This window comes from Dasypus novemcinctus, chromosome 16, assembly GCF_030445035.2.
Source record: "Dasypus novemcinctus isolate mDasNov1 chromosome 16, mDasNov1.1.hap2, whole genome shotgun sequence".
Lineage (NCBI taxonomy): Eukaryota > Metazoa > Chordata > Mammalia > Cingulata > Dasypodidae > Dasypus > Dasypus novemcinctus.
In genome coordinates this window covers 22,225,614-22,249,856 of record NC_080688.1, presented here as the reverse complement: position 1 = coordinate 22,249,856, position 24,243 = coordinate 22,225,614, and the positions used below count along the sequence as shown (strand labels likewise).

At 38.5% G+C, this 24,243-nt stretch overlaps 1 protein-coding gene across 7 annotated transcripts in view; it reads right to left on the bottom strand.

Annotated features, from left to right (window-relative positions):
* Positions 1 to 24,243, bottom strand: part of LOC101440592 (zinc finger protein 596-like) — a 73,112-nt gene that overhangs the window by 19,810 nt on the left and 29,059 nt on the right. For 3 of the 7 annotated variants that reach the window (XM_071208420.1, XM_071208427.1, XM_071208423.1), the window contains exons 2-5: positions 22,797 to 22,909; positions 22,153 to 22,233; positions 16,596 to 16,643; positions 15,529 to 15,605 (exon numbers count right to left, since the gene is read on the bottom strand). The gene's annotated coding sequence lies outside the window, so the exon portion shown is untranslated. Of the gene's footprint in view, positions 1 to 15,528; positions 15,606 to 16,595; positions 16,644 to 19,953; positions 20,088 to 22,152; positions 22,234 to 22,796; positions 22,910 to 24,243 lie in introns of all 7 variants that reach the window. The other 4 variants (XM_071208421.1, XM_071208422.1, XM_071208425.1 and 1 more) reach the window with 4 other exon arrangements.

The following is a 24,243-nucleotide window of genomic DNA, read 5'->3' as shown; positions in this document are numbered from 1 at the left end:
CTGGGTCTGATATAAATGAACACTCACTCAAGGAGACACAAGGAAGAGAGAGCTCTGCCACTTTTTTATCTGGCCATGTGACAGAAAGAAGGCTCAAACAAGTAAAGCCTCACAACTTATAGCTGATGTTGTGACGAGAGCAAAGACTGATATAGGAAGCCTTGAAAGATAAGTCCAATGCCAGGAGAGAGAGGACTTCAAAGGATGAATCTCAAGTGTTGGGACAATAGAGACTAAAGAGGAGGATGAAGCCCACAGGGGAAGAGACCAGCCAGATATCAGTGAACATCTTGTTTCAACATGCGGCAACTGACTCTGGTGAGAAAGCAGTCTTTGAGTTGGGCTTTATAGAGCCTTGGAACTTAAAGCTTTTACTCCACATAAATACCTTTCATAAAAGCCCAGATTTCTGGTGCTTTGTGTCACCAGCTCTTTGGCAGACTAATACAGAAATTGGTATGAAGAGAATGTGCTTGTGTTGCTGCAATTACCAAATGTGCTAGAATGGTTTTATAATCAAAAGGTCAAGAGGTGAGTTGCTTGAAGTAAAATACCTAGATTGCTTTGAAGAGACTGTTGATAGGAATATGAAGCCTATAATTATTTCTGAAAGGTCTTAGAAGGAAATGATGAAACTATTATTGGAAACTGAGGGAAAGGTGATCTGTGCTCTAATATTGCAGAGAACTTAGCAAGATTCAATCCTGATGTTACATGGAAAGCAGAACTTGAAAAAAATGAGCTTGGACATTTAACCAAGGAGATTTCCAACCGAAATATGGGGAAAATGGTCTTGCTTCTCCTTGCTGCTTATAACAAAATGTGAAAGGAAAGCACAATGAAGCCAGGGATTGATTTTGGAAATTCCAGGCTTCCAGAAAACAAGCCCCAGAAGATAGTGGCCCATTTGGGGAATTAACTAAACTTGGAACTGGTGAGACTGAAAATGCAGTTATCCAGGAAAGACTTTGGAAAGTCTTACTGTCGGAGGCTTGGACCCCTACTTCCTGCATGCTATAGCAACAAGCATTTGGAAAGACTTATATGAATGAAACCACTGTCGGTCTGGACAAAAATGGTCAGGGAGGCAAGAGATGGAAGGGAGAATAGCTTTAAGAGAAAAACCATGGAAGCTGAGATCTGGAATAAAGACATCTTCGTGAGCCAAAAAAGGAAGCACACCCATGTGTATGGAGAAGCCCAACCTAAGATAGCCTTTGCCCTTCCTGTAGATTTTATAACAACTCTACTATTTCTTCAGGTTACTCATTTAGTTTATCATCATATATTTATTTGTTTGTTTATTGTCCCACTGGTCTTACTGAATAAAACAGCTCTGAATGGTAATATCAGGTGAATTTCCCTTTTGAAATTACTGAAGAATTCTAAATCCAAAGAAATTATAATTCCATAATAACTTAACCTGACCTGAGAGGGCCAAAGTCCAACTGAGTACATTCAAATGAAATACCTTCTGTTAAAAAATAAAATAAAAAAAGAAAAGAAAAGAAAAGAAAAGAAAAGAAAAGAAAAGAAAAGTAAAAAGTAAAGTAAAGTAAAGTAAAGTAAAGTAAAGTAAAAAGTAAAGTAAAAAGTAAAGTAAAAAGTAAAGTAAAGTAAAGTAAAGAGTAAAGTAAAGTAAAGTAAAGTAAAGTAAAATAAAACAAAACATTTATTAAATAAATGTGGTCTCTCCGGCCTGGTTAAAATTCTCTCCCTTACTCCCCAGAACCCAAACAGACTGAGAATGCAAAGATCAATGTCTTCATGAGGCTGCTTTCACCATACTCAGGGCTTCTGGGCTTCTCTCTCTTTGTAGAAAAGACACCATTTCAATTGTTAAGTCACTTTTATCCCATTAATAACCTCATCAGTTGTATAATTCAAAAGCCGCACCTTTATTATCTCAAATGACTGTCTAGGTAAATCTAATCAAGACTTGGTTTCTATCTCACAATGTATTTCCTCAAATTCGGTAAATCATGAAGATGTAATAAAGGAAAACAATTTGTGTCCTTGAATTCCTCCTAAAAGTTTCAAAATCAACTAACATTTTCTAAGAGGTCTCACCATTTTATGAAATTTGGTTGTGCTGGTAAGTAGTCTAGAATATCTATAGAAGAAGACTTCTACTAATCTGTATTTCTAAGAGGAATTATAATCGACCAACATTTTCAGGCTGTAGGCATCAGTGTGACTCTATATACATAGAAACCTTTCTGCTTAAAAAATATATTCAAGGAAAAATAGATTCATTGTTATACATGGTGTATATTTTACTAACAACTGAGGGAAAGATCATCCTATATACATTTTTTTCATGTTGGATCTACCTTACGTTCTCAGTACTGTAAAACGATCCAATTTTCAAAATATTAGGGGTTCCAAAAGGAAATGATCAAAGTTCATTGTTATTTTCCTATTAATAAGATGGACTTTAACTAAACTTTAATATTAAAAGTATAAAAATATTCAGACATATTTTGAGATATAGAAGAATAAATTATTTCTGTAGTAAAATCAAGCAATATATTTCCATTTTAGGGACAGATATTTATATACAAAGAAATATTTTGTCTTTTTCTTTTTTAAGTCACTCTTCCTGAAATTTAAAAATGTTGCAATTTTTATCATTTTTGGAGCATGCATTGTAGGAAATCAATTATTCCATTTTCATGGTTTTCTTATATAGCCCAATGTGTTTGCAGCCCTATTTGCTTTACAATATTCTTGAGGCAACTGATAATCTCTTTTTTTTCATACATGATTATGTTGAAGGCCATCATGTTGTTAGAACTCTCCAAGACCATGGAGTTATACTATTAGATAAAACATAGAATCTGGCCTTACGGGTTTAAGAGTCACTTTAGAAGAGCCAATTTAAAGGAAAATTTGCAAAGTTTCTTTGCATACATGATTTATATTTATTACATTTTTAGACATGGAAAATCTCTCTTATAAATGTTAATATTTTGAAAGAAAAATAGCCCTAAAATTTCTTTAGTGAGCCACTGGACAGGTATGTTTACTCAAACAGGTTTGGATTTTTAAAAAAGAGAAATGTTTTCAAATGATGTGATTCCATTTAAGACACTGATGGGAAAACTCTAAAAGTCTCAGTTTATAATTTTTGTTCAGGTCTAGAAGTCATATATTAGATTTGGACTGGAAAAGTATAAGTTCTAAAAGCACAGATGATAAGAAAACATAAAAGAACCAGGAAAAAAATATATTAGCAATCAAAGTGAAAAAAACTTTTAAGAAAGGAATAAGAATACAAAAGGAAAAAAAGAATAAAAAAGACAGAATAAAAATACAAAAAAGAAATGGGAAAAAATAAAATGAACCTGGAAAGATGATAAAAGAAAAAAAGATGAAACAAGAGAAGGTAGAAAGAAAGAACACCAAAAGAAGAGGGAAAAATAAAAGAAAGAATACAAGGAGAAAATAAAGAAGAAAAGAAGAAACAAAGAGAAAAAGATAAAAGGAAAAAAACAGTCCACCCTTTCAGACCAGCAGCAACAATCTCAGGCTGCCCATACTCCACCTACAGTCTGCCCTCTGCAGGTAAGGTGCCCAGCTGCAGAGAAAAAAATAAAGAATAAAGGATAAAAACAAAAATAAAAAAAGTCTCAGCCTAAGTTTCCTGTCATGAGTCTGCTTGAAGCACTCCTCCCCCAACCCCAGGGAGCTGGCTGGTTGCTTGACAACCCACTGGATTGCTCCCTGGATCCCTCCTCTTCCAGGCTGCTTGGGCACCTTAGAGCCACAGGGCTGCCTCTCCTTGCATCCCTTTCCCTCAGGCTGGATGAGCTTCTGATGGCTTGCCATCTGCCTCACCTGGTCCCCCTTTCCCTCAGGTTAGTATCACTTCTGGCAGCTTGTGGGCTGCTTCTCCTGGCTCCCAGCTCTTCTGGGCTGTTAGGCACCTGTCAGTCCATGCCCTAACTGATCCAGTTCCTCTCTGTCCCAGGGCAGGTAGGTACAAGAGCCCACCTGAGCAGCGGGCCCCTTCCCTCTAACCTGGAGCCCTTCAGCACCTGCTGGCATTTTTCCTATACTCAGGAACCATATGATATATGGCCTATCCATACACCTTCCCTCCCCTCTACTGTTCTCTCCTCCTAGGACAACTGGCTGTCAGTCCCCACAACTGTTTTCCCCACAGCTCCCCCACCTCAAGACCCTCGTGGCCTGGTGCATTTCCTCGCTCACAGAGCAGGCTGAGTGCTGGTCTTCAAACCAAATCAGTTTCCCAGCTTCCCTCTCCCTCTGAGCTGGCTGTGTCCTGGCTTACCTGCCCTATCTCCCCCAACTTCCCTCTCCCACAGAAACTAGGGCCCCCCTCCCCCCTCTCTCTAGCCGCCCTCTCTGACTGACCCAAGGTTCCATGGCTTCCCTTCTGCCAAGGAAACCTGTGTACATTCCTCCTGTTTCTGGAGGAGCAGTGCAGGCTGCTCTTCTCTTCTCTGCCATCTTGGATCTCTCCTCTATAATTATAGATGATAAATGGGGTCAAAAGAATGGAATTATTTCCTAGATAGAAAGATCGAAATAATGGGGCTGAGTTCTGAGGAGTTTTAACATTTAATACTTCAGAAAGAGCTTCCCTAGAAAGTGAAGCCAGAAATAATCCTAGAGAGTGTTGTGACCTAAGAGACCAGGACACAGAGGGATTATAGAAGGAACAAAATCAAGGAATTTTTTGAGGAATCATGGTAGATGAAGAGGCTTTCAGTTGATTCATTGAGGTGGAGGTAATAAGCTAGTCATGAGTAGTCAATGTACGTGGAGAAGATGTAAACTATATCACAATCTATTGAGGAATGAGTGAGAAATGTGGATAAACCCATTAACTGTGGTTCTCTGAAGAAGCTTAGCCTCAATTGGCAAGAAATAAAGTAACTGGGAAAGTAAAACTCACATACCCATAAAATGTATATATTTTAAGATAGTACTTTGATATAAACAATGTATGGAAATTCATAGCATTAATAACTAGTAAGGAGTAAGGCAAACTCAAATCTCATCTATTGGAGGACTCCCAGGAATCTTAAAAATAAGATGGCACAATCAATCAGGTGAACTCAATTCTGAGGCAAGTTCAACAGAAAAGCAGCAATTTGCTTTTCTGCCAAAGTATGGAACAATTAATCTTTTGTTTCTAAGGGAATAATCAACCTCTGTTGGTATCTAATGAGTGATCCTCTCCAGGGAACAAACGCTGATTACCAAGATAGACAGTTACTGAACATCATCATGGTGTTAATGAGATGCAATTTGGTAACTGGATTTAGAAAATAATTAAAAAATTAAATTCCTCCTACAATGTTGGAAATCAGAGATAAAAAGCCATTGAGAGGGATAACTGAAAGGATAATTAATTCAAAAATGCTTTGCAGATCATTCTTTGTAATAGGAAATATTCAAAGTCTGGAAATTCAATAGGAACCATCTATGCTATGTCTATACGGACAAAAAGTAGAATTTCCTAGAGGAATGCTAGAATCAAAAATAAAGATGAAGAAATATGAAAAATTGGGATTGACTCTAACATTGTGACAAAAAAAAAACAGTTTACTGAGGTGGAGCATTGGGGAGGGGTGTGTTGGGGGAGAACAAATAGTCATTAGGACATGTTAAAAATGTTACTAATAACTCCTAAAATAAAATGAGGAGCCTGTTTTATAACTTTCTGTTTGTATGGCAAAAATTAATATTTAAATACCTGTCATAGAGAAATACGTAATTTTATGGTTTTCTTACTAATAATTTGTATTTATATTGGAGTGGAATTGAGGGATTTTACTTTTTTAATTTCATAATTTTACTGGACTTTTTTGTCTGAATATGACTGCAAATATCACTAGAAAAACATTGAGATATATAAACCTACACTGATGTGTACGTGTAAGAACTTTTCCTTTTATTGAAATATGTAATATTTTTTGCTCATGACTACTTGCACATTTAATGTAGACATTTCTAGAATTGCATTCTTTACTCTATGGGAATGGAAGTCAAAAGATTCTGCACAATGAAATCTCCTAAAAACTTCAACACATTCTAATGACTGAGCCCTATCAACTGAGCTCCTTATTTAATTGTTCCTGGGGGTTCTGTGGCTGTTATAAGTTTGAAAACTCAAGGTATAATTTCAATAGGCATCAAAATTTGAGAACAAGTTTTCTTAGCAACCACAGACGCCCAACAGGGCCTCAGTATCCACACTTATGTGATAGCTGTATCTTTAGAATGCATACATGTGGGTGCTTTGCAGAGGAGCCCATCTCAGACTATGGAACTAGGGTTTATAGTTTAACAGGATGCCAGGGAATTCAAAGATACATTGAACAATGGCCAGCACTGGCTCCCAATTTATTTCAACATTCGATGTCATATTTTATAAAACTGTGTCTAACAATGAAGATACCGCTACTGCCTCATACTATTCTTAGCCAAATGACTCTCTGAAGAGAAAACATAGAATTTTTTTAGATTTTTTTTCCTTTATTTTTTTTTTAAATGTTACATTTAAAAAAATGAGATCCCATATACCCCCTCACCCCCCTCACCCCACTCCTCAGACATCAACAACCTCTTTCATCATCGTGGCACATTCACTGCATTTGGTGAATACATTTTGGAGGACTGCTGCACCACATGGATAAGTGATTGAAGTTCAAGAAAGATTATCCCAGGGATTTTAACTCTATATATATATCCTGAGTTTGGTGCTAAGCTCCCAGTTTCCCAAAGTCTTTTCCCTGCTTTGGATTTTGGCCCAAAATAAAGTATTATTTATTGAAAATACTGAATAAAGCACCAATCTTAGGGTGACAAACAGGAGCCTGCTCTGTTTTCCACCTTTTCAAATGTAACAGTTCTTAAATATAGATATATTTTTAAAGATTTATTTATTTATTTTTATTTCTCTCCCCTTCCTGCTCCAATCCTCGCCCCCCGCCCACTGTCTGCTCTCTGTGTCCATTTGCTGCGTGTTGTTCTTTATCTGCTTCTGTTGTTGTCAACGGCATGGGAATCTGTTTTTTTTGTTGTTGCGTCATCTTGTTATGTCAGCTCTCCGTGTGTGCGGCGCCATTCCTGGACAGGCTGAACTTTCTTTCGTGCTGGGCAGCTCTCCTTATGGGGAGCACTCCTTGCACGTGGGGCTCCCCTACGCAGGGACACCCCTGCATGTCACGGCACTCCTTGTGCACATAAGCACTGCGCATGGGCCAGTTCCACACGGGTAAAGTAGGCCCAGGGTTTGAACCGCGGACCTCCCATGTGGTAGATGGATGCCCTATCCATTGGGCCAAGTCTGCTTCCCTTAAATTATTTAACTCTTTTTGTGTATATCTCCAAGTTTTTATTACATGTACTCATTTTAAATTAATTTTTCAACAAATACTTACCATATTTACATTTTTGGAACATAAACAGTAAATCAGGCAAGCCCAATACATTGAAATAATTATAGCACATTTTAGTTAAATTATTTCATTGTTTCCATCACTGTCCAAATATTATTTATTGTTTAACTTGGTTGTATACAAATTTCTTGTTTCTAAAATTCTTTTTCTTTCCTTATTTTATACTTTGTAACATTTTCTTTGAATCTAACAGTTATTGATCACTTCCATACCCTGATACTCTAAATAATGCTGCAATTAACATTTGTGTACAAATAACTGTCCTGGGCCACGATTTCAATTACTTTGGTATATATCTAGAATTGGGATTACTGTGTCAATTAAGAGTTCCATATCCAATTTCCTTAGGAACCACCAACCTATTTCCATACAGCACCTACATGGTATCTTACTATGGCTATGATTCGCACCTCCCTAATGGCCAATGATATTGAACATCATTTCACAGGTACACATGGCCATCTGTATGTCCTGTATGGATAAATGTCTATTCAAATTCTTTGCTCATTTTAATAGTGAACACTTTAGAAATCCTTCTCATTTCTTCCTATGAATTTTTTCCTGTATTTTCTTTTGGGTTCACAGAAAACTAAAATTTACCATCCTAAATCCATAAAAATCTCATCTGTTTTCATATCAATTTAATTTCAATATCATACACATGCTATGGCCCTCTATCCCTACACTATTAAGCAGTTATAGTCACAATTTTCCTACTTATTTATTATAAGCCTGAATCCATTGATTTGTCATCACTTTTCATATATTTGCATTTTAGATACCCTAAATTATGAAACTATATTATCCTACCCCCAAAAAAACAAAAGCAATGGCATTTATTTCTATGAATGTTCCTTTCCTGGAGATCTTTATATCATCATGCAACTTCAATATATTTTCTACTGTCCTTTCCTTTCAACCTGAAGAACTTCCTTTAGCATTTCTTGTCAGGGTGGGAAAGAGGTGACGAACTGACCCAACTTTTATTTTTAGTGGAAATGTATTAATTCTCCCACAATTTTTGTCCAATTTTAATTTTTGTAAATTTATTTTCTTTTTCTTATTAGAGAAGTTGTGGGTTTAGGGAACAATCATGCATAAAATAGAGTTCCCATTTATCACCCAATTATTAACACCTTGTATGAATATTGTAGAATTGTTACAACTCATAAAGGAAATTTTACAAACTGTACTATTAACTCTAGGCCATCATCTACATAGGTTTCACAGATTTTGTTGTACAGAGTAACATACATAAAAACTATAATTTCCTCTTTTAACACCATACAAATATAAAATTCAGTGCTGTTCATTACATGCACAATGTTTTAATATCTTCACCACTAACCATGACCAAAATTCACACTCAACCCAAATAGAAATGCTGTACAATCTGATCCTTAACACCCCATTTCCCTACCATTACTCTAACCCACGGTAAACTATATTCTAGATTCTGACTTATGAGGTTTCTTATTCTAATTATTTCATACCAGTGAGATCATTACAATATTTGTCCTTTGTTGGACTTATTTCACTCATCCTGATGTCTTCAATATTCATCCAATCCATGTTAATGCATGTATCATAACACCATTCCCTTTTATATCTGAATAATATTCCCATATATACATTTACTTCATTTTATTGATCCATTCATCGGTTGATGGAAACTTGGATTGCTCCATATTTTGGCACTTGAGAATAATGCTGCTATGACTGTTGGTGTGCAAATGTCTCTTCAATCCCTGCTTTCAATTTTTTATATATACCCAGCAGTGGGATTGCTGGTCATACAGTAATTCTATACTTATATTTCTGAGAAAAAGTCAAACTCTCTTCTATAGAAGCTGGGTAATTTTATATTCCCACCAATAATGCATGAGTTTTACTATTTCTCCACATTCTTTCCAACATTTCCATTTTCTGAATTTTCTAAATAGCATCCATTCTAATGAGTGTGAAATGGTATCACACTGTGGTTATTATTTGAATTATCCTGATTGTTAATGATGTTGTGCATATTTTCATGGCCTTTTGGTCATTTGTGCATATTCGTTAGAGAAATGTCTGTTGCAAAATTTTTCCATAGTTCAATTAGGTTATTTTCCTTTTTCTTTTTAAGTTGAAGAATTTTAAAAATATATTCTGGATACTAAACCTTCATTAGTGGTAGTTTGAGATTAGTTTATGAATCCCAAAAAGATAAAGATTATGTTTTTAAACTAATCTATTCCAGTGGACGTGATACCCTTGAATTGCAATAAATTCTGTTGAGGGGCCTTTGACTGGATTACCTGATAAGATCAGTAAAAGGTTTTATTGGACCATGTCAGTGAGGCATGACTCAGGTTTAGTCTCTTCCCTCTTACTGGGTCTGATAGAAACAGAAACACAGACAGAGATGGACACAGATAAAGAAACCATATATTTGATCCTGAATAATGAAAGAAAGGACTCCAATTTCACCCAAAACTGAGCTGCGATGGGAGAATTTTCTGAGAGGCTCAAAGAGCAGAGGCCCAAGGAGAAAGAAGCCATATGCCTGATGGCTTACGGGTGAGCTTAGAAAGAGAGCAGAACCACTGAGACTGAGAGGGGAGGCTTGGTAAAAGACAAGCCAATGCCAGGTTCACCTATATCTGCAGAAAGGTGGACCCCTTGGCTTAGAATGGTGGCCATCTTGCTTCACCATGTGGAACTGACTCTGGGGAGAAAGTACCTCTTATGGTGCCTTGAGTTGCCCTTTTCACAGCCTTGGAACTGTAGTTGTTACCCCAAATAAATCCCTTTAGTATAAGCCAACTCATTTCCGGTACTTTGCATCAGAAGCCCTTTGGTAAACTAAAACAATTGGATATGTCGTTTCCAAATATTTTCTTTCTTGGATAGGTTGTCTTTCTATATTCATGATAAAGTCCTTTGATGCATTAAAGTCTTTACTTTTGATGAGTTCATTGTATCTTTCTTTTTCTCTCATTCCACGAACATTAGGTTTAAAGTCTTAAGAAACCATTGCCTAACAAAATCTTAGCTATTTCCCCAAGCATTTTTTCAGGCAGTCTCATAGTTCTGTCTATTTAAGGCTTTGATAGATTTTGAGTTTATTTTTAAGGAATGAGATCCAGTTTCCCCAACACCATTTGTTTGTTTTTTGTTGTTGTTGTTGTTTTTTTAAAGATTTATTTATTTATTTAATTTCCCCCCCCACCCTCCTCCGGTTGTCTGTTCTCTGTGTCTATTTGCTGCGTCTTGTTTCTTTGTCTGCTTCTGTTGTCGTCAGCGGCACAGGAAGTGTGGGCAGCAACATTCCTGGGCAGGCTGCACTTTCTTTCACGCTGGGCGGCTCTCCTTACGGGGCGCACTCCTTGCGCGTGGGGCTCCCTTACGCAGGGGACACTCCTACGTGGCAGGGCACTCCTTGCGCGCATCAGCACTGCACATGGGCCAGCTCCACATGGGTCAAGGAGGCCCAGGGTTTGAACCGCGTACCTCCCATGTGGTAGACGGACTCCCTAACCGCTGGGCCAAGTCCGTTTCCCACCATTTGTTGGAGAGACTATTCTTTCCCCAAGAGCAGACTTGGACTTCCTGTCAAAAATCAATTGGTCATAAATCTGAGGATTGATTTCTGATCTCTCAATTAAATTCTATTGGTCTATGCCATGCTGTTTTCATTATTCTGCTTTTGCAAGTGTTTCTAATCAGGAAGTATAACTCTTACCAAATTCATTTTTCTTTTTCACGATGGCTTTGACTATTAGGGGTCCCTTGTCTTTTCATATAAATTTGATGACTGCCTTTTCCGTATCTGCTATATGTTTGATGGAATTTTGATTTGGATTGCAGTGACTCTGTAAATCACTTGGGATGGAAATGATATCATAACAATAATCAGTCTTCCAGTCTATATGCATGGAATACCTTCTTTTTATTTAGGTCTTCCTTGATTTTTTTAAGCAATAGCTTGTATTTTCTATGTACAAATTGATTAATTTACTCCCTTATATTAAATTCGTTTAGTTGCTATCAAAAATGGAATTTTTTCCTTGATATCTACTTCTGATTGTTCACTGCTTGTATATAGAAATACTACTGCATTTTGGATTTGGATCTTCTATCCTGCCACATTGCAGAATTCATTTATTAGTTCTAGGTATTTTGTCATGGAATTTTCAGGATTTTCTGTATACAGCATCATGTCATCTGAAAATAGGGAAGATTTTACATCTTCCTTTCCAATATGGATACTTTTTTTTTTTTTTAATTTTCTTGCCTAATTCTCCTGGCACAAATTTCTAGTACAGTGTTGAATAGCATTGGTGAAAGTGGGCATCCTAGTCTTGATCCTGACAGTAGAGGGAAAGCTTTCAGTTTATCATCATTAGTAGGATGTTAGCTGTGGTTGTTTCACATATACTCTTTATCACGTTTAGGATGTTTCCTTCTATTCCTAGATTCCTAAGCATTTTTATCTAGAAGGGGTGCTGGGTTATGCCAGATGCCTTTTCTGCATTAATTACTTCCTTCATTCTGTTAATGTGTTGTATTGAAAGAATTAATGTTTTTATGTTGAACCACCCTTAGATACCTGGAACAAATCCTACTTGGTCATGATGTATAATTCTTTTATTGGGCACTGCATTGGTTTGCTAATGTTTTTGTTGAGAAATTGTGCAACTATATTCAGAAGAGATATTGTTCTTTAATTTTTTTTTTTTTTTTTAACATGCCACGTCTCTCAAGCCTCGGTCAGGGTGATACTGGCCTCTTAGAATGAATTCAAGAGTTTTGTCTCCTCTTCAGTTTTTGAGAACACTTTCAGCAGGACTGGTGTTAATTCTTCTTTAAATGTTTATTAAAATTTTCCTGTGAAGCCAAGTCACCCTAGGCTTTTCTTTGTTGAGAGGTTTTTGATAACTGATTCGATCCTTTAACTAGTTATAGTTTTTTTGAGTTCTCCTGTTCTTTTGCAGTCAGTGTAAGAAGTTTGTGTGTTTCTAGGAATTATTTGTCCATTTCATCTAGGCTCACTTATGTGGGGACAGGGGCATACAGTTAATGATATTATACTTATTGTCCTTTTTTAGTGAAGTCAGTAATAACGGCACTCTTCATTTCTAGTTTTAGTCAATATGTCTTCTTTTTTCTTCATCAGGCTAGCTGAAATTACCTCTACGTATCTTCTGAAAGAAACAATTTATGATTGTGTTTATTTTCTAGTTTTGTTTTTTCTAGAAACAATTTATGATTGTGTTTATTTTCTAGTTTGTTTTTGTGTATTTAATGTATCTCTTTGCTAACCTTTGTTTTCCTTCAATCTGTTCACAATGGGTTTAATTTTCTCTTCTTTATCTAGTTCTTCCAATGTTCAAGTATCTTATTATAAATCTTTTTTTTCTAATATAAACATATAGAGTTATAAATTTCCTTCCAAACATTGCCCTTGTTGCATCACACAAATTGTAAAGTGTTGTTTTCAAATTCATTCACATGCAGATATTTTCCAATTTCCCTTGTGATTCTCTCTAACTGTCATGCATTGGTTGTTCAAGAGTACAATGTTTTGTTTTCACATATTTTGAATTTTCTATTGCTCCTTATTTTATTGCTTTCTAGCATCATTTCACTATGGTTGTAGATAAATTGTATGACTTAGATATTTTTCTAATTAATTGAGATTTGTTTTGGGACCTAACAAAAGGTCAATTCTGTAGAATGATTTATGTACATTTCAGAAAAATGTGTATTCTGTTGTGGGGTAAATTGCTCTACACATCTCTTAGGTCTAGATTGTTTATAGTATAGTATTTAAATACAGTCTTTCCTGATTGATCTGTCAAGATATTCTATCCATTACTGAAAGTGGTATATTAAGGTATTCTACTATTAATATAGAACCATCAATTTCTTCCTTCCTATCTGTCAGTATTTGCTTCATTTATTTTGGGGCTTAGGTTTTAGGCAGATCCATATTTTTTTGCTTTTTGTGTTTTTGTTTGGAGGATATATATTTTTAATTGTTACATCTTCTTGTTGAATTGACACTTTATCAGTATTTACTGGTCCACTTTGTCCCTTTAACAGTTTTTTACTTAAAGTCTGTTTTATCTGATATTAGTCTAGCTATTCTAGCTCTAATTTGGAGAGTACGTTCATGGCATTTTTTCCCCCATGTTTTCACTTTCAAGCTGAACATGTCTTTTAATGAAGGGCAAAATTTTTATAGAGAGCATAATACAATCGGGTCATGCTTTCTCTCCATTGCACCAATTTCTGCTTTTGCCTGGAGATTTTAATCCATTTACATTTTTCAAATGTATTTTTAAAGACACTTTAGATTAGAGAAAATATACATCAAAACATAGGGGATTCCCAAATACCCCACCTCTTCCCACTCTCACATTTTCCCCTATTAATAACATCTTACATGCATGTGGTATGTTTGTTAAAATTGGTGAACAAATATTGAAGTATGGCTACTAACTATGGTCTGTAGCTTACGTTATGGTTTTACTGTTTGCAGCCTGCAATTTTATAGGTTTTGATGAAATGTGTAATGGCCATATCTATCATTGCAAAATCATAAAGAACAATTCCAAGGCCCTAAAAATCTCCTATACGATACTTGAAAAAAATGTGTATTAAGAATATTCCCCCCATAAGCAGTCTACAATCTCAACACCCCTTCCTAGAATTAGCTGAGCTGTAAAACAAGAACAGATGGCATAACATGGCACACTGTAGCTCACTAAATCAATGATATCCGCCCTCAGGACATACCTGAGAGGTCAGCAGAAATGGGATTTATGAAAAGCCTGAACTTAGGAGCCTGCACATGAAGATCTAACTCTTAGATGTGATTAACTACTCAAAGTGGGATAGCAAAATAAGGCTGTGGAAGCAGATTTGGCTCAGCTGATAAGAGTATCCGCCTACCACACGGGAGTTCAGAGTTCAAACCCAGGGCCTCTTGACCCATGTGGTGAGCTAGCCCACGTGCAGCGCTGATGCGCGCCAGGAGTACCATGCCATGCAGGGGCGTCCCCTGCATAGGGGAGCCCTATGTGCAAGGAGTGCGCCCCACAAGGAGAGCCACCACATGCAAAAAAAGTGCAGCCTGCCCAGGAGAGGCGCAGTACACACAGAGAGCTGATGCAGCAAGATGACACAAGAAAAAGAGACACAGTCCCAGTGCCTCTGACAAGAATGTAAGCAGACCTAAAACAACACACAGCAAATGGACATAGAGAGCAGACAATGGGGGGGGGGGGGTGGCGATTAAGGAAAGAGAAAGAATAAAAAATAAATCTTTAAAAAAATAAAAAGAATAAGGCTGAAGTGCTGGAGGAAAAACAAAATTAAAGAGTGTATCCTGTTCCTCATAACAAGAAATCCTGCATCTTTGCTGATCTGGCAAATTTGCCACATTACCTTCACTTGTTTCCTTTTTCTGTTTTTTCTTTCATTGCATATAAAAATCATCACTCAGATTCTCACAGAGAACTGCTTTGGGGAAGAGAACCCCAGTTCCTTGCTTGTGCACTCAAAATAAATCATCTTCTCACTGAGAGACCTGGTTCTCCTTTGTTGCACTGGATCAAGCAGGCCCTTCAATTGGAAAGAGCCACGCTTATAGCAGCAGTTCGGCCAAGCCAACCAGGATTCACGCTGCTCTGGGACTCACTGATCTGTGTCGTATCAGGTGCAGGGCTTCTCCAGCCCCCTCCATGCCTATCAGTTGCCTGGGATTTCCCTGGAGAACCTGGGCTGGAGATTCTGTGTGAGGTTTCTGCACACTATGTGGGGTGTGCACAGTAACCTTCTGAACCATGGTAAACGTTACAGCTTCCTGCAGAATATCACAAGTAGTAACCTCAGCACAAAGGCAAGTAACCGCATTACCAAGCTCAGTTTCTTTAAGAAATACGCCATGGATCTTTGGCACCCTCCCAAGGTTTGTGTGAGGACGGCAAGTCCTACTCCTTGCCATTCATGAACAAAGAGGTCTAAGGTTTCTGGTGTACTCCTTGTATTTTATTCAGAGATTACTGGTCTGGAGCCCAGATTTTAACCCAAACAAAATGCTCACCTTATAATGTTTCAACTGGGTGTCCTCCCCAGGCTCTTTTGAGTCCTTGTAGGGATCCAGCTCTGGAACCGTGTCTCCTAAAACAGAAAAGACAGAGTCCTGTGAGGCCTCATCTTTCCAGCACTCAACTTCTTGTCTAGCCTTATCTAAAATCATCCAAGAAAGATATGGGACTCTCTTCTATCCCAGAAAAACAGCTTGAAGACTGGGAATAATTGCTGATGATGCTGAGAGGGCTGCCAAAGAGCACCATCTTCTGGCTCACCACGGAATTGCACATTAGGAAATTAAAAGTAAATAAGAAATTTTTTTTTTTTCTGGCCTTTACAGCTTCCCTCCCCAAAGTCCTAGGAAGAGTATCTACAACACAAAATGTGGTTGAGGGACCACTTTTGAGAAACTAATAGGGACAACCCTAGAAACCAGGACAGGTTGAATTAAGAATCAAGGAACAGCAGTAACACAAGCTTCTGCCACTAAAACTCTACAAAAGAAACAGAATTTGAGCATTTGAGTAAACTCAACATCATAATCAGATATCTAGGCATCAACAAAAAATTACAAGCTATACTGACTAAACAGAAGACATGGCCCAAGAAAAGGAATAAATCACAGCTCTAGGAGAGACCCAGGATTAACGTCAACAACTCAAAGAGATACATGCAAGCTCCAAAATCAAATTAATAAGTTGAAACACAATATGGCTAAAGAGATGAACAACATCGAGAAGACTTTGAGTGAGCACAAAGAATTTGAGTCCTGAATAGAAAAGTAACAGAGGTCATGGGAAGGAAAGACATGATAGGAGAGATCAAAAACATTACAGGTATACAACAGTAGGACCCAAATTAACACAAGAAAAAATAAGTTATTTTGAAGACAGAAAAGAACAGCAAGATAAAAGAATAGAAAAACTTGAGCAGCACTCAGGATGCTGAATCATAATATGAAACACAACAACATGCGTATCATAAGAGTTCCAGAGGAAAAGAAGGGAAAAGGGGCAGAAAGAGTGTATGAAGAAATAATAGAAAACTTCCCAACTCTCATGAAAGAAATGGACTTACGTGTCCAAGAAGTGCAGCATACCCCAATCAGAAGATATGCAAACAGACCTATAACAAGACATATACAAGTCAAAACGTCAAATGTCAAATATAAAGAAAAAATTCTGAAAGTAGCAATAGAAAAAAAAAACCATCACACTGAAGGGACATGTGGATTTCCATCAGAAACCATGGAAGAAGAAAGTGGTATGATAATTAAGAGACTGGAAGAGAAAAACTGACAACTGAGCATTCTGTATTCAGCAAAATAGTCCTTCAAATATGACAGTGAGTTTAAAACATTCACAAACAAACAGGAAAAAAAAAGAGCGTGTTAAAAAGAATCCACCTTTGCAAAAAAATAGTAAAGAAAGCCTTAGAGGGAAACGGACTTGGCCCAGTGGTTAGGGCATCCATCTACCACATGGGAGGTCTGCGGTTCAAACCCTGGGCCTCCTTGACCCGTGTGGAGCTGGCCCATGTGCAGTGCTGATGCGCGCAAGGAGTGCCGTGCCACGCAAGGGTGTCCCCCGCGTAGGGGAGCCCCACGCGCAAGGAGTTAGCCTGTAAGGAGAGCTGCCCAGCCCGAAAGAAAGTGCAGCCTGCCCACGAATGGCGCCGCCCACACTTCCTGTGCCGCTGATGACAACAACAGAAGCGGACAAAGAAACAAGACGCAGCAAATAGATACAGAAAACTGACAACCAGGGGAGGGGGGAATTAAATAAATAAATAAATCTTTAAAAAAAGAAAGCCTTAGAGCTTGAAAGAGAAAGATTGGAGAGAGAGGCTAGGAGGAGAGTATAAAAGAACGAACAGGAGAAAGGACAACCAAAAGAATAAAAAAACAGAAAAAATGTTATAACATATGAAAACAAAGAATAAAATAGTGTAAGAAAATAATGCATTTACAGTAATATCATTGAAAATGAATGGATTAAACTCCCCTATCAAGAGATACAGGAATGACAAAATTGGTAAAAAAAAGACAAAAAAACAATGAGCCATCCATATGCTGCTTATAAAAAACTCAGAAAGTCATTATACATTAATGAAAGGGACAATCATCAGGAAGAAATAAGAGTCAAAAATGTCTTTGCACCTAAATAGGGTGACCCAAAATACATGAGGCAAATTCTGGCAAAAATGAAGGGAGAAATTGACATCTCCACAATCATGGTTGATGACTTCAACACATCACTAACAGCATTAGAGAGAATAACTATCCGTCTACCACACGGGAGGTCTGCGGTTCAAACCCTGGGCCTCCTTGACCTGTGTGGAGCTGGCCCACATGCAGTGCTGATGCACACAAGGATTGCCCTGCCACGCAGGGGTGTCCCAAAGTAGGGAAGCCCCACGCGCAAGGAGTGCACCCCGTAAGGAGAGCCACCCAGCGCAAAAGAAAGTGCAGCCTGCCCGGGAATGGCACCGCACACACGGAGAACTAACACAATAAGATGTCACAACAAAAAGAAACACAGATTCCCGTGCCGCTGACAACAACAGAAGTGGACAAAGAAGAACACGCAGCAAATAGACACAGAGAACAGATAACTGGGGTGGTGGGGGGAAGAGGAGAGAAATAAATAAATAAATCTTTTTATAAAAAAAAGAGAGAGAACAACTAGACAGAAGATCAACAAGGAAACAGAAAACTTGAGTAACATGATAACCAAGTTAGACCTAAGAGACAATACAGAACATTGCACCAAACTCACTGAATTATACATTCTTCTTAAGTCCTCCTGGATCTTTCACCAAAATAGACCAAATAAGATCTTTGCAAGTGTCAATAAATATACAATGGTTAAAATTATACAAAGCCACTTCTCAGATGCTAATGGAAAGAAACTGTAAATCAATAATAGACAAAAAAGAGGTAAATTCACATGTGTGGAGGCTGAACAACACCCTCCTAAGTAATCACTGGGTCAAAGAGGAAAATTTAAGTAAATCAGTAAATATATTGAGATGAATGAAAACAAGAACACAACTTATCAAAAGTAATGGGATGCAACAAAGGCAGTCCTGAGAAGAAAATTTACAGCCCTGAACATCCTATATTAAAAAAGGAGAGAGAGCTAAAATCAAAAGCTACTTGAAGAACTGGAGAAACTAGAAAAAGAACAGCAAGTCACTCCCAAAGGAAGAAGGAAAGAAAGAATTATGATTAGACAAGAAATAAATGAAATAATAACAACAAAAAAAACAATAGAGAAATCAACAACATCAAAAGCTGTACTTTGAAAAGATCTATCAAACACCTAGGTAGAATAACAAAGAAAAAAAAAACAGAGAAGATGCAAATAAATAAAATCAGAAATGAAAGGGGTGAAATTATGAATGACCCCGCAGAAATAATAGGATCATAAGTAGATATTATAAGAAATTGTATGTCAAAAAACCAGACAACCTAGATGAAATGGACAAATTCCTAGAAATGAACAAACAACGTACACTGATGTTACAAGAAATAAAAAAACTTTCTAAACCAATCACATTTAAAGAGATCAAATCAGTCATCAAAAATTCTCCAACTGGGAAGCACACTTAGCCCAGTCGTTAGAGCATCCATCTACCACATGGGAGGTCCGCGGTTCAAAGCCCGGGCCTCCTTGACCCATGTGGAGCTGGCCCATGTGCAGTGCTGATGCACGCAGGGAGTGCCGTGCCACGCAGGGGTGCCCCCCATGTAGGGGAGCCCCACACGCAAGGAGTGTGCCCCATAAGGAGAGATGCCCAGAGCGAAAGAAAGTGCAGGCTGCCCATGAATGGTGCCGCACACACGGAGAGCTGACACAAGACGGCACAACAAAAAGAAACATAGAGTCCCATGCCGCTTGTGGATGCACATGGTTCCGAGGTCTGGCTAGCCGGCCTGAGCCAGGGACAGAGCTAGCGGTCCCGGGTGAGGATGGTGGGTACGGGTTGGCCATCCACCCTCCACTGCCCATCGGGCCTGGAATTAGCAGGACTGGCCGGTGCCTCACGCCCTCCCCCCCCACAGAAAGTACCTACCGCAGCCGGGCGCCCCGCAGAACAAACTACGCCCCCCACCCCGACATTCCCCAGTCGCACACAGTACCTCACTGCGCAGGCGCTGGCGCCCTTCCACCCGCCACAGCTGCCTGCCGGTGCACTCGGTTTCCGTATCATCCTACAACCAATCCTTGCCTGGAGTCTCCCAACCATGCCTTATAGGGCGCCCCAGCAAAGGACTCTGGCCCGCCCCCGCGATAGCCCTATATAACCCCTGTCCACCCCCCAATAAACGGCTCTGTCACAGCTCTACAAGGGTGTCCCGCCTCCTTTGTTCCTGTCGCCCTCCACACCTTGCACGCCTCCGCCGGAGACTCGGCCAAGTCTCCCTACTCACCTTCGCCTCCGGGAAGAACCGCCTCTCGTCCTCCTCCGGCTTCATCGAGCGTCAGAAGCTCGCAGGAGCCGACGGTCGCCAGTCCCTCAGCCAGACGCAGACCGCCACCGCTGCGCCACCCCACACCGCAGCGGCTGACAACAACAGAGGCGGACAAAGAAGAACATGCAGCAAATAGACACAGAGAACAGACAACTGGGGTGGGGAAAGGGGAGAGAAATAAATAAATAAATAAATCTTAAAAAAAAAAATTCTCCAACTGAGAAAATCCTGGAGCAGATGCCTTCACATGTGAATCCTAACAAATATTTTGAAAAAAACTGATACCATCCTCTTTAAACTCTTCCAAAATTTTGAAGAGGAGGGAATATTATCCAACACATTTTATGAAACCAACATCACCCTAAGACTACAGACAGATAAGGACATTACAAGAAAACAAAATTGTGGAACAATTTCTTTAATGAATATAGATGCAAAAATTCTGAACAAAAATATTTGCAAATAGAAGTCAACAGCATATCAAAAGTCTTATAATCATGACAAAGAAGGATTTAGTCCTGGTATGCGAGGCTGGTTCAACATTAGAAAAAAGTTTAATGTAATACATCACATTGAAAAATTGAAGGAATAAACCCACAAGATCATCTCCATCAATGCAGAAAAAGCATTCAGCAAAAATCCACCATCCTTTCTCGATAAATATTTTAAAACATAGAAATAAAAGGAAAATTCCTCAATATGATAAAAGGCATATATGAAAATCCCACAGCCAACATCTTACTCAATGGGCAAAGGTTGAAAACTTCCCCTCTAAGTTCTGGAACAAGACAAGGATGCCCAATGCCACCACTGTTATTCAGCATTATGCTAGAAGTTCCAGTTAGAACAATTAAAAAGAAAAATAAGTAAAAGACAGTCAAATAGAAAAAGAAAAAGTAAAACTCTATTTGCAGATGACATGATCCTATGTTTAGAAAATTCCCAAATGTCTACAACAAAGCTACTTGAGCTAATGAACAAGGTGAGCAAAGTGGCAGGATACAACCTCAACATGCAAAATTCAGTAATATTTTTCTACACTAGCCCTGAACAATCTGAGGAGGAAATCAGGGGAAAAAATTCCAATTTAAATAACATCAAAAAGACTCAGATACCTAGGAATTAATTCAACCACAGAGGTACGGTAGCTATGTGTAGAAAACTATGACACAATGCTGAAAGAAATTTTAAAAGACCTAAACAAATGGAAAGACATTCCATGTTTATGGAGTAGAAGAATAAATATCCTTAATATGTCAATCCTACCCAAACTAATTTAATGCAATACCAATCAAAATTTCAACAGCCTACTTTGAAGAAATAGAAAAGGCAACTTCCAAATTCATTTGGAAGGGAAGTGCACCCAAAATGCCAAAAGCCTACTAAAAAAGGAAGAGCGACATGGGAGGAATTTCTCTGCCTGAACTTGAAACATATTTCAAAGCTATGGTGGTCAAAACAGCATCGTACTTGCATAAACACAGACACATCAATCAGTGGAACAGAATTCAGAGTCCAGAAATAAGCCCTCATTTCTATGGCAAAATGGATTTTCACAAACCTACCAAGTCCATGGTAACAGGACAAAAGAATTTCTTCAAAAAATGGCACTGGGAGATCTGGGTAGCTATAACCAAAAGAATGAAAGAGGACCTTTTTCTCACTCCTTATAAACGAATCAACTCAAAATCGAACAAAGACCTAAATGTAAAAGCCAGGAAAATAAAACTAATAGAAGAAAATGAAGGGGAATATCTTGTTGTAGACCTTATAGTAGGTGGTGGTTTCTTGGATCTTATACCCAAAGCATACACAACAAAACAAAATAGAGATAAATGGGACCTCCACAAAATTAAACACTTCTGCACCTCACAGGACTTTGTCAAAAGGGTAAATAGGAAGCAAACTCAATGGGAGAAAATATTGGAAAATCACATGTCTGATAAGGTTTCATAACCAGGATATAAAAAAGAGATGCTACAACTGAACAATAAAAAGATAAACAATCCAAATAAAACACGGCTAAAGACTTGAATAGACATTTGTCCAAAGAAGAAATACAAATGGCAAAAAAAAAAAAACATGAAAAAATGTTCAACACTAAACACACAAGGGGTGGCAGACTAGGGAAAAAATATCATCTAACAGGTCACTCACCTCAGCTGCTAGATACTTTCTTTTGGTTCTTGAAAACTAGCAATTTACACTTTTTCAAGGCATCATGGTCACTGTAAAACTCTAAGAAAATTTGAACATAAGGTACCTCAAAACATTTGTGATTTTCTTTTTACAAAACAAATCTAATTGCAAAAATAGTATTAACATTTACAGTCCAATTCTTAGGCCATTCTTCATGATCATCCAATATATTTTGTGGCCGGGTAGTATTAAAACAGAAAATCCTTTTCTTTAGAGAATCCCCTCCAATTTTTGACCTATTGTCTAAAACACAAATCAAGGGAGACCCAGGTAGCACATTCTAGAGTTTCTCATGGCTAGGCAACACCAACAGAAGTCACAAACACAGAACATCAAGAGCAGGAGCTCCTCAAAATCAATAGGTACCCAATTTCAAAGAAAAATTGTGAAATTAACAGTGGAGTCCCAAATCTAAGATCACAGATAATGGGACTCAAACACACCAGGTCTGTATTCATGACCTCAGATCAATTCAAACTTCAGCAGTCTTCTCAGCACGAATAGACTGACAAAACCTATACAGATGACCCCTCACCATGAGCAGATAGATCAAGTTAAAGCAAGCACAGATCAGAAGAGAAGAAAGAATTTGACACACATACCTAGCATAGGCGAACACTCAGCTTCAGAATCACCTTCATGGAATGGATAGAGCTCAAGTGGTTGAGTGCCTGCTTTCCAGGGACAAGGTCCTAGGTTCAAGCCCTGGTACCTCCTGAAACAAAGGAAAAAAAGAGTCACCTTAACCCAAAGCACCTAGTGTTCATCCATGGTAGAAATTTGGCCCAGAACCTCCAGCCTCGGCCCTCCAGAAAAATCACTGGGCAGCTGCTAGGCACAGAGCTGAGCATTCTGGGGAAGCCCCATGGCTGATGAGATCCAGATCAGAGCTGCTTGAGGAACAGGGCGTATCCCTAGAGCAGCAGGAGTCCTGCTGGCTCACCAAAATCTGTTACCATAAGCATGGTCCAACAGATGGGCAGGCATGATCTGGCACTACAGAAGAGAAACAAGCCTAGGTATGAAGGTGATTTATTATGAGTGCCCAAGCAAGGAACTGGGGTAATGTTCCCAAACGAATTCAAAGTGAGAAGGGAGGCTAAGGTTAAGGAGAAATAGAAGTTAAGCATTAAGTGGTGCGTGCCATGTGGAAAATGACTCTAGAATGTTTTAACAGGGTCTCATGAGAGGAATTTGAGCAAATTTTTTAATCCTGTATGCAAAATTCTTGATTGATGTCCCAGTGCACCACCTTTTGTTCCAGGGAAGTTATAAATACCCAGGCCTATAAGGTCTTCCTAACACCATTCTGTGGTTTTGCTGAGGTGTCATCTTATTTCCGTCATTCCTGGAAGTAGAACTGGAAAGGTCTGGTTATTGTCCTTCCAGTCAATAAGATCCAAGAGTAAACTAATAAGATTAGGTTGAGGGGGTGGATGTAGCTCAGTGGTTGAGCACCTTCTCCCCTTGTATGAGGTCCTGGGTTCAATCCTTGCAACCTCCTAAAAAAATTAGGTTAATAGAAAGCCAGTTCAACTAGATCTGGTAAAGGTATTTGAATCTTTCAGGGTGCTAAAGAAAAGAAATTTTTAATAAGTCCATTTTCCAGCTATCTAATGTACCCAGGGTGTGCCCATGGAAGAATATCTGCCTATAACCTGCAGCCCCAGTCATCCAGGGAAATCCCCAGGCAGTTGATAGGCATAGAAATCAGGGATCCAGGAAAGCCTCATGACATGAGAAATGGATTGGGCTCCTCTTGAAGGTTGAGTCCCAGGGCAGCAAGGCTCCTACTGCCTCACTCAAAACTGTAATTGTGAGTATGGCTCTTTCCAACAGAGGGTCTGCTTAGCCCAGTGCTACAAAGGAGAATTAGGTCTCTCAGTGAAAAGGTGATTTACTGTGAGTGCATAAGCAAATACTGGAGGAATCTTCCCAAAACTAGCTCCATGTGAGAATGTAAATAGGAGTTTCATATGCAGAGAAAGAAATACAAGGAAAAATAAATTGAAGGCTATATGGCAAAGGTTTGCCAGATCAGCAAAGATG